The sequence below is a fragment of the Emydura macquarii genome, unplaced genomic scaffold (genome assembly GCF_026122565.2).
Source record: "Emydura macquarii macquarii isolate MOO-44397 ecotype Brisbane River unplaced genomic scaffold, CSIRO-AGI_Emac_v2 contig_312, whole genome shotgun sequence".
NCBI lineage: Eukaryota > Metazoa > Chordata > Testudines > Chelidae > Emydura > Emydura macquarii.
The window spans coordinates 2,320,840-2,337,861 of record NW_027130449.1 but is presented as its reverse complement, the minus strand read 5'-3'; the positions used below and the strand labels follow the sequence as shown (position 1 = coordinate 2,337,861).

Sequence of the window (17,022 nt, the reverse complement as noted above, 5' to 3'; positions counted from 1 at the left end):
ACTGAAGAGCCGTTTACCCAGCCCATGTAACTATGTAATCGACGCATTTTCACACAGTAATGTCACCATGTGAGAACAAACAGCCACCAGACAATTTATTTAGCAGGGATTGGCACTTCTGCGTAAATGACATGAGTCCTTAAAAATGTGGTTTGGAAGCTTCAACACATCCAAGAAGCATGTGTCAACTAGAAACCAGCACCACCACGAGTTTTCACACACACCCTTATAAGCCAAACAGTACGTGAATGCAATGAATGTTTCAAGGGAGGGGGACCTACCCCACTCACTGCCCACGCTTCACCCACCATGGAAGCGAGGTCACCTCTGCAGTGAATTACAGCCTTTCTTGGGTACATGGCACACAACAGTTCAGGGCAGGGAGCGAAGGAGACAATCATTTCCACTTGGAACTGCAGGGAAGCTAAGAGAGGTAGCAAGTGGGAATTTGGCCAGGACCCCAGGGCAAGCCCCCCCCAATCACTCATGAAACATGCCGCTGGATTCTTAACGTCCGAGGTAGTCAAGACCTGAACGTTATGTTTAATCTTAAAGGGCCTCCTATGGGAAATTGGAGGTGAAGGGGGGGAAATAATTGGACCCCATACACCTCATCCAGGAAGCTCCTTTAATCCATCACTAGCTGCTGGTAAGCGTATCTGGAGCAGGCAATCTATTCGGTTCTTATACCATGTCCATCATGGTGGCATCTGGATGGCTGTACCCAGACCCCGCTGACAAGAGTGGTTGCTAGAGAGATCTTATACATCACCCTGCACTACATGCACTAAGAGGCATTGCCCTCCTGCACAGAGACTCCAGCCAAGCAACAAGTTTTGGGGTATTTTTATGGACACAACAAGCTGACAAGTTTCTGGTCCTGCTCTGAGATGCTGGCTTTGCCCTGCATGATCCCAACCTCACCCTCTGCTGAGCAGGTCAGCGTCCTCAGAAACTACTTCGGGGACCAGAGAGAGAAAAGCACAGAAACCTCTCTCTATTTCAGAGGGGATGCCGGCCGCCTCTTTGAGGTGCATTACAGGGGCACCCTGGCTCACTCAGTGCCGGAGGGCACCTCCCACTCGGAACCCAGCCTCTGCCCTCTCCTTTGAAACTTACGCTGCCTCCAGAAGCAACATACAAAGGGAGGAGTTGGGTAAACAAAACACAATCATGCAGAAACCAGAGGGGATGGATGGACACACAAATGCGCGCGCATGCGCGCGCACACACACACACACACACACACACAAACTGTTGACGGACAGCCAAAATCTACTAAGCAATGCCAACACTGAGGTAAGCCAGCAACAAGGAGGGCACGTAATATTTCCCTGCAGTACCACCCGTTCCTACAAAGACTTTTGGCACCGGCCAGCCAGCTACACCAATGCCTGCAGAAAACTCCGAAGAAGTTGACTGGCAAATAGTTCAGCAAGCAAATGCTGTCCTTTCAATACAACCCTGGGTCACTAGAAGGGGTGTGGCAGAGCCTTGTCCTTTCTACACCTCACTTCAGACTGTTTCTTCTGACAAACCTACCATCGCTGCTCATGGGACCCCCGAAATCAACCACCCACGGCTCATAAAACCATGTCACACTGGAACGTAGCGTCTCACCATTACACCGTGACTTCGCGATGCTAGGCAGAGCCTGCCACCAGACCGCTGCATTCCTCATCCCTGGGCTCTGAACAGCCAGCGATCTCCCACGTGCTTCAGCATCCACTCATATCAGCTCAACAAGAAGGCAAAACAGCCGGTCCCTTTCCCTTTGCAGGTCCAAGGCGCATCCTTAACATGACAGGGTGGGAGGCAGCTATTTGGGGCTTAACAGACCAGCTGGCTCAGTTCCTGCAAAAGGTAGCACACAAGGTCATTCTCTGGGACTGGCACGAACCCCAATATGACCAAGTTAAGCTCCCAAGGAGCCAAGCTCAGTTAGATCGACTTCCCTGCCAACACAAAGCCTCTGATTTAAAGCCGTGACTCACAGGATTCCTTAATGAGGCTAAACACTCCCGCAGGCCAGCCTAATGGCCTGCTAAGGCACTTAACTCCATGGCCCGGCTGCTCTCCAGGGCTTGGTGTGAACACAGGATCCTGGCACCGTTTTGCTGGGGCCACAAAGCCCGTGAGAAAAGCACAACCCGGAGGACAGTCCTATGGGGGGCAGCGCATGCTTCAGCGCATGCACAGCCACTAACCATCCAACACCTGGTGTGTAAGGAAATGCAGGCACAAGATGACACGGAGTCAGTGGCAGAACCTGGATGACAGCCCAGACAGATTACATTTTGCACAGTGCATTGTGCTCCCAGGTAGGGTGACCAGATGTCCCAGTTTTATACGGACAGTCCCGATAGTCGGGGCTTTGTCTGATATAGGTGCCTATTACTCCCCACCCCCCGTCCCGATATTTCACACTTCCTGTCTGGTCACCTTACTCACAGGACTCCCATGATGTACCTCCATGGCTCATCCAGAAGAGACCCCCACGGTGCACCGCAGTCCAGATGGGAAAACAGGCCCCCGGGAGAATGGGAGCATGAGGCATCACAGCAAATCAGGCTAACCATCAATTAATTTGACATTAATGGACCCAAAAGTTTCATCCTGGAAACAAAAGTGTGGGTGTGGGTGTATATGTATATAGGCAAAATACGTATCTTTCCCTGCACGGAAATTTTAAATTTGGCCCAAACCACATTTTCTGTTAAAAAAAGAAAGAAGAAACAGCTCTAGGTACATCACAACATCCACACAGCCCACTAGGACAGCCGCAGTCCACACACAGGTGTGGTGCCTTCCAGAACCGGCACACGTAAGCAGCCACTAATTAGCTGGGGGGGGAGGTTTGTTTTCGAAGCCGCAGCATGCACAGACCCCCTGGAATTTTAGTGACAAAAATGCCTAAAGGGTTTTTCACCTCTTCAACCCACTAGCAAGCATTTTATCAATCCTCGAGTGGTTTATGGGGAGAGCGTGACCCTGGAACGGTTGTTGACGGACCACTCAATGTCCTGAACACTGAGGCCATAAAACAATGAGCTCATTTCCTCCTCCAGTATCATTGCTGAGCATTCGCTTGTTTCGTTGCAATGTTTACAAAGCGAGGAATAACTTCATCTGCCAGTCTCTTGGAGAGAAGAACACACAACGAGACATCCAGAATAGATCTCTCGGCTGTGGGGAGCGGGGTGTGACCCCTCTGCCGGTCCAGGCGGTGGAGCAGTTCCCCGAGGTCAGCAGATAGGAGGGGTGTTTTGGAAGCGGAAAGCTGCACGTTCTCTTCCTGGTGCTGCATGGGGGAAACCAGAACTTGGTGGTGCCCACGGCTAAGCCAGCAACTCTGGTGCTATGGCCTGCAGCCCGCTACCTCCAGCCGAGATCTCACAAGTGAAGGGCGTTGGGTTTGGCTAGGATTAGAATGGGAAGCTTCCTTGAGATCTAAGAGCTTGGTTGTTGGGCGGCACCACCTTAAAGATGCCTGGGAACAGTCAGGTGCTCTGGGAAGCGATGCTCGGGTTTCAGTCGGTGGCGCCCTTCCCACTGAGCCAGCACCCCAATGCCATGGCGCCGGCAGACACTGAGCACCCCGCTTTCCGAGGACCCACGACAGAGCAGACCCGACAGCACGTCCTAGGGCGAGTAATTACATTCCACACCCCTCTATGCCTCCCACAGTTACGGCTTTCTTCCTCAGCTCCTCTCCTGAACCGTTGTGCAGAGCTGAGTGCTGTTGAACAGCTGCGACGTCCCAGTCCAGAAACGGCCGCATTTCACTGGCGGATGAAGTGATTTCGGAGGGTGCAGCTGGGCGCCATGCCTCTTGGAGACGCAGCCCAACACTCACATCCCAGGGGCACTGGGTGCTAGGGTGGCTTTGATCCAAATCTGGCCTGCTCAGCAGCTGAAACTGCCCCCAGGGAGCTCAAGCCAGGCAGCACTGTACAGGACGGCCCTTGTGGCACCCACTACGGCCCTATTCCCAGTGCATCACGCCCAGCGCAGCTTGTTTTTGGCTGCCTTACTCTGCTCCCGCCCCGTGGGAATCCTCCCCTGATCTGAGCCAGTTTTTGTTGAGCTGCAGAGGGGAGGAGCCACGGCGGGAGAGAAAATCCCTCCCTGTATTTTAGATAAACACAGAGACGCAGGCTGCAAAGTCCATCCTCAGAGTTACGGAGAAGTCAATGAAAGAAGAGGACGCTGAAGATTTACCTACTAGCAGTTACCAGCACAGGAATTATTGCGCTGCTCTGATTCTGGCTTTAATTAAGAGCAGAGCATTCATCTTACGCACAGTGCAAATCCCAGCCTCCACGGTGGAAAGTCCGCCTCCCGGCTCCGCATCCTTCTCTTGGTACCATTGCTCATCCAGACACAACCCACCCACAGGCCAAAGGGCGCCTTCTCCTGTTATTTTCTATCCATTCCAGCCTCCCCCCTCAGGGCCACTGACCAATCTGTCACTCCAAACCCGCTCCCACGTGTGCGGCGTTAGCGCTACGCCGCCAGTGGCAGTGTTCGGCGAGGCAACGCTTCCTCTGGGTGGCGCAATGGAAAGCAGGTACATTTCCTTATGGAAAGATCCGATACATTCTCCTTCCCCAACCAGCCTCCGAGCACGGGCACCCCACCCCCAGCCCTGCACTTCAGAAGTCTGGACCAGCCCCCAACATGCTCCATCGGGGATCGTAATCACCCCGGAGAGCCCATCAACCTGGCCAGCTGGCAGGATGTACTGAGCACCCTGACAGATTTCCCGGGACAGCCACTTCAAAAAAAGGGACGATCCTGGGGAAACCTGGCCAGGTGGCAATGTTATATCCCTGCCTAGGCCACTGCCCTAAAAGACCCATCTCACCGAAATCTGCTGTCCCACCAAGCAAGGGGTTAAGTGTGGCAGACGCAGGGAGGGCCCCAGTTCTCCACTCTCCAGCGGGAAAGGATTCAAGTTGACTCAACTGTTGCACAACCCTGAGCGAGAGAAGCTGGGAACATCTGGAACAGCCAGAGCCGCAGGTCGGAAGCACGTGGCCTGCTCAGCGAGGCGCTGCCCCCGTGCATGTCGGAGGCCTCTCTGGGAACCTCAGCGGAAGGGCGGCTCGCTGAATCTGAGCCAGCCCACCTGGTGGTCCCTGGCTCACTACCAGGAGGCAGGGAGGGGAACGCAGCCGCATGCCGCTGGCCAGAGACACAAAGAATCCTGGACAGGGGGCAGGAAAGGAGGCCCAGCCTGGCAGTGCGTGAAGGGCCACCTGCTTGCAGCCCCGCTGCTAACACAGCTGGCGCAGCAGGCAACAGCTCAGTCTGTCTCCTCCCAATAGGTGCCCGGGTGAGCCCCTCCTGCTCCTTCCCCCATTTACCATCTCCACCTATTGGCTCATCTGCTGAGCTTGTGAGCTCTTTGGGGCAGGGGTCATCACTTTCATTCCATGTACAGCGCCTAGCGCAATGGGATGCTACCCTGCCTGGGGTCTCTCAGCACTTCTGCAATACACCTGGAAGTGACAAGGTCAATAATATGGCCCCCTAGCTATTTGCTCAGCTGTCTCCTTAGGAAAGGCCAGCACCCGAAGGGTTAAGGAGACGGCAGCCAGTGGTTTTCTTGATGAAAAGTTCTCCTAAATGCCTGAGAACCACAAGTTCCTGCAGAAGGGGGAGCCCTGAGGGTGGCTCATGCAGAAATCAGGGGATACCCAATCACCGTTCATCCTTTTGAGCACAGACAGTGAGATACAAGAGCCAGGCAGGAAGCGACAAGGGAGTCTAGCGGGCAGAGTGGTTCCCTCGTGACCCTCAGAGCTGCCGGGCTTAGAAGAACAAGGACAGCTCTGAGGGAAACCATCTACCTCTGTCACGACAGACGGGTCACTCGCTCGCCTGCCACGAGGTACAGGGGGGCGGGAACCTGCGGAAAGGCTCCCGCGACTTGTGCAAGGACGGGGTGCTACTGAAAGTCTCCGCCAGCGGGGAAGGGATGCAGGTTACCTTTCCCTTCCCTGGCACCAGCTCGAGTCCAGCAGGTATCTAGTCCGGCCTTGCCCCAGACTAACGACTGGTCAGCGTGGGCGCTCTCACCCCCAATGGTAGTGGACAAGCGTCCATGTCAAAGAGCCACCCCCAGCTGGCCCCTCAATGGCCGTCTCAGCAGAGGCCCCTGTCTGTGCGCAAAGAACATCAAGCTGCCAGCTGCTCTCCTCCTTCCCTCCCGCCCCAGGGCCATGCCGCACGCAGCACGCACTGAGCACTGCAGCCTCCTTGGGGGGCGGGGGAGCATCAGGCCCATCGGCAGAGTCAGCGGGCCCAGGGGGAACAGGACCCGGGGGGCCGACGCCTTGGCACCTCCCACAACCGGCAGATCCTGCTCCAGGGGTCTGCAGCGATGGAGCACGAGAGCGTGGCGCTGAAACGAGCTCAGTTCGGTAGCCTGGAGGCTAGCGCTTCCTCCTGCACGCGGGCTCCCAGGCCTTCCCCAGTCATCACGTGGCATCACAGTCCGTCCAGCCATCCCCCCTTGCTTCAATTGCTGGCACTTCCCATTCGCCCTCCAGCACCCCTCTCGCCCATGCCTGTTCCTGTCCCCAAGTCTCCCCCCCACCCTCCCAGGCGACTGCTCCGCGTCAGGGGGACCTAGCACGCAGAATCATCAGGCTGCGATCCCTGTCGCGCTCACACAGCCGACAGGCCCAGCCAGTTCCCACCTTGCACAGGGCACCAAGAGCAACCAGACTGGTTTGAGAGCTGTGGATTCCTGCCTCCCCCCATGCGCTGGCTTTACTCTGCAGGACCAGAGAGCACAGCAGACTGCCGGGCGCCCAAGACCCACTCGGTCGGCTCCTCCCCGATGTTGCAGAGGGCGGGTGGGGCGAGAGCCTCCGTCCGGCGCTGATGGGTGTCAGCGCAGCGGAGGCCGGTTTGGGCCAAGGTGCAGAATGTCTCTGGCCATCCGCTCCAGCTGCAGCCCCCTCCGTGCTCCTCCTGCGGTTTGGACCGGCTTCGCTCGCCCTTGCCCAGCTGTCTGAGCTGCTGATCTCCCAGGGGTTTCCAGGCCAAAGAAACTGTCACCGTGTCGCTCAGATTTTAGTTTTAGACAGAATTTAGTCTTTGTTCCCACGGGCGTACGTAGCACTGCAGGCTTTCCAGGGGCTGGGCTGCACTGGGCAGCTGGTCCCTTGAGCTCAGCAGATCAGTGGGTGTGGGTAACACCACATGCCAACAAACAGGCCTAGGAGGACTTAGACCTGGAGGCCTGGAGCAGCTGACGGTTGGGGGCTGCAAGCAAACGTGTTTCCTACATGGAGGGTGGGATCCATCGCAGTTCCGCTCTGGTACAGAAGGGGTCTGGGAGGCAGCGGGGGGAGGGGGGGGGGTTGTTCCTCCCGGACAGCTGCCCTGCTGGTGCTGACATCCTTAGGATGCTTTAGCTGCACTGTCCGCCACAGCGTCTCTCCCACTTGCAGAGATCAGCGTTGCCGCCACGCGGTCGTGGCTTGAACGGGCAGCGCAGAGGGCACTGGACTGGGAGTCAGGAGATGTAAGCGCTTTCCCTGCTCTGCCACGGACCGGCCTCTCTCTCCCAGCCTTTGTCAGCGGGAGGGACGTGTCAAAGGGCTACCATCCCTGCTCTGAGAGTTACCGCACATAATGCACGGGAGAGAGGAAGTTCTGTGGCCCTAGGACACGGCGCATGATAACCAGATGTTACATGCAGCTGTATGTTGCCCTCACATGAGCTATCCGCAGGAGGAGACCACAGGCGGAGTTGATGGCCAGAGAAATTCTGGAGCTTTGCCCAAACCAGCCCATCCTCCGCGTTGCAACATCACCACCCTTTGATGTATCCAGTCATGACAGCAGGGCTCCCAGGGAGATCGCACATCTGCAAGGAGCAGGCAGCCGTTACTAGAAAGAGCGGACGAGCCAAAGTTTGACGTCTAGTTTTCCCCACGTCTGTGTGTAGATATGCGCTTTCTCCAAGACCCACAGAAACGTTTACCATGATCTTTTCCAGAGCCAGCCCTTGCGAGGGACACTACAAACTGCAACACTAGAGCCCCCCCCGTCCCAACCACCTCACGAATGACCCAAACACAACAAGCCGTAGGTGCTGCCGAAGTCACAAGTGGGTCTACAAACAAACCGGCACCTACTGGCACAGAAAGACAGATACATGGCAGCACAGAAATACTTCACTTCCAGATATCAACGACTTCTTAAAAAGGGGGACAAAAAGCATCTCTCCAGAGAGATCCTTTAAGGCTGGGGCTGTGCCCGGCAAGAGTCCATGCCCCCTTGGAAGCAAGCTTCAAAGCGAACAAGAGGGAGCCACCCTCTGCCATTCGCGATTAACGTTTACAGATGCACACGGCCATGTGCCATTGACAAAAAGCCAGTGGAAGCACCACTGCCGCACGGCTCAGCCTCTACCAAAGGAGCCTTTAAACAGGCGGCATCAAGGCGATAACAGAAGTTACTTGAGTCCAACAATATTTACGGGATTCTTTTTTTAATTTTCAACCGCTCAGAGTGCAGCTCAGCATGGCAAAGACCGCCCATGGGGACGCCAAGTGGAGCACCAGACAACACAGATCATCCCTCTCACGCCACCGGCCACATACAAACGGAAACCAGAACAACACGCAAGCTAAAGGTGCAGCAGACCCATAGCGGGGAGACTTGTTTAGGGATTCACATGTAACACCCCAAACTCTTTACAGACATCAAAGCCTCAACACCCCTCTGGAATAGTTCTCTTCATTTACAGATGGGGAAATTGACCCGTAGGAAGGTCAAGGGACGTGCCCAAGGTCACACAACAACTTAGAAAGTAAGATTGTTGGAGAAGGAAGGGACTATCTTTTTGTTTTGTGTTTGCACAGTACCCAGCATGATGGGGTCCTGGTCTATAATAGAGTTCCTATGCATTGTGCTAAGAAGTATTCAAACTCTGTAGCAAAGTGAGGAATACAAACAAGATTCCTGCTTCAGAGTCCACTATGGTAGCCATTAGATCATTAATCCTTTTTATTTATCTTTTCCATGATCACTCTAGGTTTATAACCATTAAAAAAAAATCTGTTAATATCACCCTAAAGCAGGGGTGTCAAACATGCAGCCCGATACCATTTTTGTTCTGGCCTGTGGCGGCTGCTGCCCGGCAACACTCCAGGAGCTGCCGCTAAATTCAGGACGCCGCTAGTTTTCTTGGCGGCGGGAAGACGCCACGAGCTGCCATTGAAAGGGAGGACGCAGCGAGATTTCTTGGAGGAGGGTCAGACGCCGCAAGGGTATGGCCCACTTTAAGTTCATTTTATTGCAACGTGGCCCGCCATTGGAAGTTAGTTTGACACCCCTGCCCTAAAGAGTGTGACAACCAAAAGAATCTCTAGACTTGGTTTGCTTTTCTGTCTTTGTCATTGACTTTTTGCATGTAAATTAAAAATAGGCTGGTTTGACTTCCCTTCTGCTCCCGGTTTTATTATTGAAGTCAGTTTCACTTTCTCGTTCTCATACCCTGGCATAGCTATAAAAAGTTTGGCTTGCAAACATTGCAGGGGGATGCTTCTTATCTGAAGTATTTCCATTGGAATTTTAAAGAGAGAAGCAGATAAACGATTCAGAAATGTATTCTATTTGTCGGAGAAGGGGTAAAGCAGAGGGATTGTTCCAAAAATTAAAAATCTAAGGAAATTCTGTACAGGAGCATTCTTCATGTTGCTAACCAGTGCAATTACTCCTGGCTCTCATTCAAACGAGCAGGTAAGCATTCATTGAAGCACCATCACAGTCAATGGTATTTAAGCAGAAGCTTACATTTTAAACTTAAATGCCTGGCTGAATCGGGGCCCATTTGAATAAGGATTTGCAGAATTGAGCCCTAAATATGGAGATAAATTGGACTCAAAATGTTCCTTTCGAGTTTTTCCTAATCACTGAAAGCAAGCATTGTTCATTCAGCTCTGTGTAGCTGCAAAATACCCGAAGAAGAAAGGAAGAGACACTACATTGCAGTGCGTACACCAGGGAAAGAAACAAAGAACTAACATTTCTGCCAGTCCTCTGCCCTTTGGTGCAACCTCAGACTCGTAAAGGGGCATTGCCGGCATGATTTACTGCAGACCTTAAATTCAACCTATATTGCTTTTGTTCTAATCCAGACAGGAAATGAATGTCCTTTAGATGCCAAAGGGTTCGCCCTGCTTTTGATTTAACTTCTTTAAAAATAAATAAAATTAGAACTGCGCCGTGCAATGCTATACAAAAATTTAAATTGTAGCGATAAAGCGATTAGAACCTGGACCCCTTCTCCCCCCAGCAGCATCCTCTAATGCTTGCAACGGACAAATGAGCAGGATTCTCTGGTTCCCTTCCTGTTTCTGCCACTGCCTCACTGTGGCCTGGGGTCAGCACCTCAACCACTGTGCCTCAGTTTCCCCACCAATTAAAATGGGAACACCATTCATCTGCCAGCTGCAGATTGTGGAGAGATTTAATTACAGACTTGCAAAGTGCTTTGGGATCCTCTAATGAAAAGGTTCTAAGGAAATGCAAATATGTTTTTTCCATCTGATTGCACAAGGACTGCCATATGGGAGACGTTAGGAAAACAATCAGAGGCCTGACATCATATTAAAAATAAAATTAAAATGGAACAAGCGGAGAGGATAATCACATTAGAGACAGATCAAAAGCCTGGAAAATAAAGTTCTGAAAGACCAATAGGAATTTCTTGGGAGAAAGTCTGAATGGGATAAAACCTTTCACTAAGAAAGTAGGGCTTGCATCGTCCTTGTTAAGGTAGGATTATGGGTTTTGGGCGTCCAGGAAGAGAGGCTGATTTTACAATGTACAGAGCAAATGCAGTTCCTAGCTGCCGCCGTAGCACTAGTAACAACCCAGGACTTGCTGTGGTAGAGTGATTTGCTGCTATATTTTAACAAGGGTCTCCCTGTAAATTTCACACCTTAGTCTGATCTAAACCCCAGGCCTGTGCACGGAAGGTATATGTGCTTGCCCACCAGGGCAGGGACGGACTGAGGAATACATTGGTTTCTGCGCTCTGTTTAAAGGAAAATGCTCTCAATTATCCATGGAGGGAAAGCAAGAACCCGCGAAAACAAACATGTACTAAGACACCATGCTAGAAGCGCATGTACTTGGTACTCGGATGCGCTTATTGAGTGTGTGGCAAGGGCAGCTGGAGGCATGTGAAATCTGGAAGAGGGGAAGAAAAGGGAACATCAGGGTTTTGCCCATCACCTGCCCAGGAGACGGTTCAAGGGTGCTGTGGTAAGTAAGTCACGCCTTCCTCTGGCCATTGAGCCACCCCAGATGGAAAGAGTCTGTGACAGTCACCAACTAGTGGAGTCACTCTTTTGGCTCAAGGGACAGCCTGGTTCTCCTGCCAAAGGACCAGAGTTCAATCCCTGCTGACGCCCTGGGACTGAATCATGACAGAATGAGGGACTGACCACGCAAATTGGGTGTTATCACACACACACACACACACCCCCCCGAGCACCGGCTCCTTCATCACTGCTAGTGAGCAGCAGTAGAAGGCTGTGGACATGCACACCTTACCTGCACATGCGTCTCCATAGCCAAGCAGTGGAAGGCCAGGTCCAAGGAGAAGTCACCAACCCCACTCCACTAGCACCAATAAGTGCATGAGAGGGAGAATGAATAACGTCCCCCATCTCACTGCTAACCTGCTTCCCAGCCCGTCTCCCGGCACATAGCCTTGCCGTGCCCACCCCCTGGCAGGGAGGGCCCCTTGCTGCCTCCCAACAGGAATTCCCCTCCCCTCCTCGGAGCTCCACAGCCATCCCCACTGGAATGTGTCCCCATCACGGGAGCAATGCGCTCAGTTCTTTATCATGCAAGCATTTAGCAGACCTTCCCCTGCAGGCTGCCCGGGCTATGAACCCGTTTAACTAGAAGAGCCAGAAGAGGCACTTAGCTTCTTCAGCCTTAGGCAAGAAACTCAACCTCTGTGCCTCGGTTTCCCCACCAATTAAAATGGGAGCACCACTCATCTACCACCTGGGGAGCACTGAGAGATTTAATTACAGATTTGCAAAGTGCTTTGAGATCCTCTAATAAAAAAGTGCTATGGAATTGCTATATGTTTTTTCCTCTCTGGATGCACAAATCAGCCATATGGGAGACATTAGGGGAAGAATAATAGGCCTGGCATCATACAGTAATTAAAAAGAATAAAACCACAAGCTGAGAGGATAACCACATTAGAGACAGAACAAAGACCTGGAAAATAAATTTACAAGTAACAACCCTCTGAAAAAACCAATAGGGACTTCTTGGGAGAAAGTCTGAATGGGATAAAGTCTTTCATGCAACCCGAGCCCCCATCCAGACCTGGCATTACCAGGGGCTAAGGGACATTCACACACACACGCTGAGATGATTTTCAAGGGGCCCCAATTATTGTCTGAAATGGCAAAATACATGCTAAGTTATCCAGTGTCAAGCAGTGAGAGTGACAACAACAGAGTACCGGTACAGTAACCAAATGTTGCCTTTTTAAACTCAAAACCCATTATTTCCCAGGGGTACCAGCCGCTGGACTCCTGGGAGGTTGTTTGTTTTTTAAATAGCAACACCCAGGGCCCCAAAAATACCCACTAGCCTCACAATAACGGGACCTTAGAACTAACCCGGCCTCCATCATCTCCACATAGACAACTCTGGTGATCTTCTGAACGGCCATTCCTGTCTAAAACATCTGTGCCAGGTACACTGTGTGGCATGTGGGTTGCCCAGGCATTTTCCAGATGCACACGATGCATTCAGCAGCTGCAAAATAATTAACATGGGAGTAGGCGGACGCTCAATAGGCAGAAGCTATTGGATTCCTCCCAGTCAGACCAGAGAGTTTCCAAGAGAGAGAATGCTCTGCCATCCCAAATACTCGCAGCCCACAGGAGCTTCTTTCAGGGGTGTGTACGCTCACTACACACAATTTCCTCTACTCAACAAACATCCTGAGTAGGCCAATCTTTCACTATCTCCAATTCTCCATGTCCCCACTAAGGGAAGCCGGAGAGACGGGGGTAGAGGCAGCTCCAGAGCCAGTGAGTCACAAACATCTCAATACAAGGGAAAAGGAGGAGAGAAGAGAAGTGGGGTGCCCCTACAGCTGAGCAAAAGTTCTCATCCAAAACTTTCTTTTCCTGACCAAAAAAAAAAAAAAAAAATGCAGATTCAGCAACCCCAAACCATTTTGTGCATTCCTGTCAGTTTCACCAAATTTGCGCACTGTCCGGAAAAGACAAAAGTCCCCAAAAGTCCCCATGTTTTGTGCTGACATTTTCAGAACATAACGTTTTGAGTTTCTGAATCCACTTTTCGTTTGGAAATTTCCCTCGTTTTCATCAAAACAAGCTTTTTTTTGGGGGGGGGGGGGGGGGGGAGTGAAAAACACTCAAAATCCAAATGAAATGTTTCATTCCAGCCCTCCCCCCCTACATTTTTTTCTTCTTCATTTTTTCAGACTGGTCAGTGGACTGCAAAATCCATTATTCACTCTGCTCTTCTCTCTGCACCACCAGCTGTGTGAAGACCCCCACCCCACTCCTTCCGAGATATTAGCAGTGAGCTGCAGTTTTGCTTCAAACCAATCCCGGCTGAGGCTTTCTGCTCATACGCAGCCAAACCCAGCACTGCTTCAGGGGAAGAACCACCTCTGAGCCGAGCCAGGCGGCGGCTGGGAGCGCGCGGCCTGCCAGTCACAGCCCTCAGAGAGCTGGCGAGCGACAAGGCGCAAACCTCTCACGTGGAATCTCTCTGCGAGCTGAACAATAAGTGGGGCTCCCCACTGGGTTTCACTCAGAGCTCTCAAGCGCAGAGCCAGCCCAGCCTGGGCTGCTGCCGGGCATATCCTCATAATCTGGGGCTGACAGACACGCTAAGTCTGCCTCGTACCTGGGTCAGACCCAGGGCTCTGGGTGACCACCCAAGAGATGCGTCAGACTGTTTAACTCCTTGTTCACCGAGATCGTTCCTGCCAGAGAGAAGGGAAAAGACGACAGGATCCAGGGCAGCCAGAAAAAGCACCCTGAGAAGCAGGACCCAGCACCCCATTTTAAACAAGGCTCCCCCCGACACACACACTCTCCAGCTAATCTGGTTCATTGAGCAATGAGTCCGCCCATTTACGGATGGCTTTACACCACCGTATCACAAGAGGAATCTGTGACACCACTGAGGTGACTGGTCCATGCTGCAGCCACCCCCTTGGAAGAACTGACCGAGGATCGGGGTGCATTCTCCATCGCTGGCAACCATTAAATCAAGATTAGGTGTTTTTCTAAGAGATCTGCTCCAGCTCAATAGGTCTGAATTCAGGGGCGTTCCCTGGCCTGTGTTACACACAGGACCCTACCAAATTCACAGCTGTGAAAAACACAGCACAGACCATGAAAGCTGGTCTCCCCTGTGAAATCCAGCTATCGTATCATATTGTATCACTGCCTGCAGAGCTGGGCGGCCGAAGAGTGGTGGTTGTTGGACAGGTGCCAGCTCTGAAGGCAGTGCCATCGCCAACAGCAGTGTAGAAGTGCGGGTGGCAATACCGCGACCCCCCTACAGTAGCCTTGCGACTCCCTGGCCACAACCTCCTTTTGGGTCGGGACCCCCACGATTACAGTACAGCGAAATTTCAGATTTAAATCTCTGAAACCATGACACTTCAGATCTTTAAAATCCAATGAGCGTGGAATTTACCAAAATGGGCTGTGAATTTGGTAGGCGAACTAGCCATGCAGGAGGTCTGGCCAGGTGACAACAATGGCTCTTCTGCCCTTGGAATGCACGAAAACCCAGCACTTCCAGGCGCGTCGTGATCAAAGGCTCCGGCATTTCACGGTCCTGATTCGGCAATGCAGCAAGCGTCACAGCCGGGTCATGGGCAGCCAGACCTAACAGTCAGGGTCCACTACCTAGAGCCTGCAGTCACGAGACAGGAGTCAGCTGGGTCAGGATAGCAGGAGGTCAGAGCCAGGCGACAAACTGGAGGTCAGAACCACCAATCAGATGCCGGGAGTCAGGAAATCAAGCTGCAGAAACGGGAAGCACAAAACGCACAGTCCAGAGCAGGGCGGAGCCCAGTTGTTCAGACCATTCCTGTGCATGCCGGTGGCTTAAGTAGGGCCAGCGGGCCAATCAGCTGCTCCGGGACTCCGCCAATAAGACTGCAGGGGCGGAGCCTCAAATTGGGCTTCATGGTCCCAGGTGAGCAAGCATCAGCTGGCTGCCAGATGGAGGGCTGGTGCCTGCAGACCCAGCTTTGAGACTCCAGCCAATGGCTCCACCCAGAACGCTGACGTGCACCCAGGGTGTGGGCCCTGGGGGAAGGAGGGTGGGTTTGTTCTTCATCCACGTGACGCCTATGTTAGCCCTCCCCAGAGGAGAGCTACTTTTGCCCTGCACTCGCAGGAGGCCTGTCTGCTGCTAGATGGCTTAGCCCTCTCTCTGACAAGGTTCAGGGTCACTAGCAGGTCCCATCTACTCTCCAAGGTGTCAGGGGACGAGCACTGACAGACATGGCTGAGGTTGTCACATAGATGGGCCCACTGCAAGGAACAGGGGACAGTGCCATTTTAAAAGGAACTCAGTGGAAGACCCTGGATCAGCCAGTGTCCTCCTGGGGAGGTTGGCGTTGGGACATCTTTCCCCTTGGGACGTATGAGAGCAAGATGACATCAGCATTCCCTATTTCCTGACCACCGTCACAAAAGCCACCTCCTGGAAGCATCGCACCAACTTGGCCACTGCTTCGGGTCTGTGGCCACACCTGCACCATTTCGCCGGCAGCTTGGATTTCCCCCTCCAGCCATATTTCGGACACACAAGCATCCTCCCCAGGAGTCCCACAGGACCTGTGTGCCCACCACAACCCCCAAGAACTCAGTCAAGATCAAGGGCAAATGGCTATTCCTGATATAGTCCATGGCAAAATTCCATAGGGGGTAATGAGAACAGGGCTGTGTCTGGAACATTCAGATGGCAGAACATCAGAGCCCACGTTGGTACGAGAAGATGCAATCTCTCTCTCTCTATTAGAGACAAACAGCCTGGCCAATTGCTGCTGCATCAGAGCAAAGTCAGCTACTACAGAGTGAGCAAAACCCCCAGCCCCACCGCTGCTGATCAGCACATAACTTACAGAAAGCTATTGTGGGTTTTGGGGTTTTTTTAAGTAGGTATTTTTGTTTTTTGAAAGTATCAGAACCCAGTTCTTGGGAAATGTTGGCTGATACTGAAAGCTTTTGCACATGATCTCCAGCCCTAGCATGTCATAAGGTATCAGAAATCAGAGTCACGTCATTCTGATTACCTTCACCCTTGGATAGACACGATGGTGATGGAGACATTAGAGACATAGGAGATCAGATCACATTAAATAGCAGCTGAGATGAATAAAGAAGAACCTTGCTGCTTCCTAAACTGAACTCTTTAGCCGTGGAAATCATTCCAGCTTTGGTTCAAATCTCTGATAAAGGCTCAAGCTGGTTCTGATTTTACGCAGATAGGTTTTTCTCCTTGACCTTAGTGGACGTCTCCAGGAGGAGAGGGTGCCCCAATGGTCCCTGGCAACGAATAAGGATTTCTCACTGCATGCCTCAGGCAGAAAAGAAAGGAATTGGAGGGAAAGGAAACAGTGTCTGGTTTGTGCACAAACATCTTGGAAAACCAGCAATGCTGGGGAAAGTAAAAAGGTAACAATTCAGCTGGGTTTCCATGACCCATTGCAGTTTGCAGTATTTGTCAGAACACAGCAGCTTTTAAAGTATTTTAAAGTATTTAAAGTATTTTACACAACTCCTGCAAAGAATAGAGCATGAAACAAAAACACGGTCCCTCCTCAGTTGGCATTCCGGAGCCAGACGGGAAGGTCTGAGGTTGCAACTGATCTAAAGACAAATGCTGGCTACTTGAAGAACATCTCTGGATGTCTGTAAGAGGGACCTGGTTGTCCCAAATGACCATGAGAGGAGA

General features: G+C 52.2%; 1 protein-coding gene across 1 annotated transcript in view; it reads right to left on the bottom strand.

Annotated features, from left to right (window-relative positions):
• The window catches only part of ST3GAL4 (ST3 beta-galactoside alpha-2,3-sialyltransferase 4), a 151,871-nt gene that overhangs the window by 85,240 nt on the left and 49,609 nt on the right, over window positions 1-17,022 (bottom strand). The window lies entirely within an intron of this gene.